This window comes from Penaeus japonicus, unplaced genomic scaffold, assembly GCF_977035675.1.
Source record: "Penaeus japonicus unplaced genomic scaffold, GWHDUDI00000001_assembly GWHDUDI00000896, whole genome shotgun sequence".
NCBI lineage: Eukaryota > Metazoa > Arthropoda > Malacostraca > Decapoda > Penaeidae > Penaeus > Penaeus japonicus.
This window is the reverse complement of record NW_028235298.1, coordinates 2,501-5,000: the sequence shown is the minus strand read 5'-3', so window position 1 is coordinate 5,000 and position 2,500 is coordinate 2,501. Positions and strand designations below refer to the sequence as shown.

The 2,500-nt window shown below is 28.2% G+C and overlaps 1 pseudogene; it reads right to left on the bottom strand.

Annotated features, from left to right (window-relative positions):
• Positions 1-872, bottom strand: part of LOC147466447 (heat shock 70 kDa protein cognate 4-like) — a 1,013-nt pseudogene extending 141 nt beyond the window's left edge.
• Positions 873-2,500: the final 1,628 nt, after the last annotated feature.

Genomic DNA, 2,500 nt, shown 5'->3' with positions numbered 1-2,500 from the left:
TAATACATTAAGTGCACCACCACCAAAATCATAGATTAGTGTATTTTTTTCTTCCTCTTTATTGTTTATCTCGTACGCAAGAGTAACGGCCGTTGGTTCATTAATAATTCGCTGAACATTCAATCCTGCAATATGTCCTGCATCTTTAGTTGATTGTCGCTGAGAATCGTTAAAATAAGCTGGAACAGTAATGACTGCATCTTTCACCGTGGTGCCCAAGTATGCCTCAGCGGTTTCCTTTATCTTTGGTAGAACCATTGAAGAATTTTTTCGAGAAAGTATGATTTTTTATTTTCATTCATATACGTTACATTTATTTTTAGCTTACCATTGTTGTTAATAACTTCAAATGGTAAATTTTTCTTTTTTTTTTTTTTTTTCACAATTGAACTTCTCCCATATGTCTTGAACTCTTGATACAACAAAGCCAATTATCCGAACTATCCCCTATAGGAAAAAATACATTCTGATAACATTCCTTTATATTTAAAAGATACTAGTTCACCTATTCCTGGTAAAGGGTCATTTGAAAAATAATTTTTATTAAACAAATTACATTCAGTTAAACGACGTATAAGATATGTATGTAAATCCGGATTATTAAAAACTTGCCACGAGACTGGAGCTACTGTCGATACGCTGTTTGTATAATCTTGGAGAACGTCTAACACATCCATTGAGAGAATCATTCTTTCTCTAGATGAGGGACCACCACCTCTTACCAAGAATATTTCTGATGAGACACCTGGTATGGTTTTTGTAAAGTCTCTTAAAGCTATAAGCAGAGTATTATTTTCATGTTTGAATGTTTTGATTTTGAATGATGACAATACATCTACACCCTGTATAGAGTCTGACAAAAATTTTTCCATTTTCCTTTTTATAAATACTTTTTTTTCCTTTGGGATGAAGGTAACAAAAACAAAGAATATTTTAGATTTTTATTTCATACTCAATATATATATATATGTATATATATATATATATATATATATATATATATATATATATATATAAAATATATATAACCCTTTTTGTATATATATATATATATATATATATATATATATATATATATACATATATATATATATATATATATATATATATATATATATATACATGCGACTAAATCAGTAACAGCCGTTAAAAAAATAAAAAAAAAAACACCACGTGATAGGTTAAATTCAATCCTTTTATAACGTAAAGACTTTTGAGTCTTAATATCACCTTTGAGGAGGCTCGTTAGTGTTAACTCCTTCAGCATAGGAAGGAGGTGGAGATTCCTTAGTGGTATCCTTCTTTATCTTCTTATTAATAAGTGCCTCTAATAAATGCAACATTAAGTTTAAGACTGATACCATCACCCATGTTGCACTGATGAAAGATGCTAGACATCCAAACATTCGAGGTACCGTAGCAAGCCCAGTTAAATAGATTCAAAGCTGAATTAGTCTGGGATGATGATATAGACTATTACTATTTTGTTTACAGTAATAATACCCCATTGGTTGCAGAGGCATAAAATCAATTATAAGTAAAATATCCCGAACGATTTGATAAAAAAAAAAAAAAAGATTATCACCCTTTGCCTTAAAGGGAAATATAAGATATCCAGTTATCAATTTGATTTTTAAAAATTATCACCCTTTGCCTTAAATGAAAACATTCGATATCCATTAAAAAAAAGAAAAAAAAGAAAAAAAGATTATCACCCTTTGCCTTAGATAAAAATATTAGATATCCAGTTATCAGTCGAAAAACATCATCATCACGAACATCTCTTATCACTATCATAGTGTTTATTGCACAGTTTGGATAACATTCACAATACGTTCTAATTTCATATCCATTATACAAGTATTTTAGAAAATCATTTCCCGATTTAAAGTATCTGCATTCTGTGATACGTAAGAATACATCAATAAAGGCAGATATAAAATATGTACCGAAAATTATATCGTACACTTTTTTTTAGACATTGTGTGAATTTAAAGTGTATACTGTTATATGTATATGTTTCTTTACAATAATCTTTCATTTAGTCCATATTTTCTTTGACATCACACCGTGAATTTATATATGTGTGTATATATATATATATATATATATATATATATATATATATATATATATATATATATATATATATATATATATATATCTTCTTCTCTTCTCTCCCGCTTTATCCCTCCATCTCCTTTTGTATTTCTTCTTCTCTTCTCCCCCGACGATTACAATTACTTGTTTTACCTTCTTATTTTTCAAAATTCTCTCAAATCATACCAAGAATAGGAATCTGTTTTTTTCTTTACTATACTAGTCATACATATTTTTCTTTCGTGTTTATTTTCAATTCTCTGTATTTCAATATTGTTATTTTATTGCAGACTGATTTAGGTTAGGTTTTGCCTGTTAAAGCATTCCAACTTTTATTTCTGTAGTTATTGATTTATTTTTTTTTATAGCAGAGATATTCCAAAGATGACATAGAATTCCA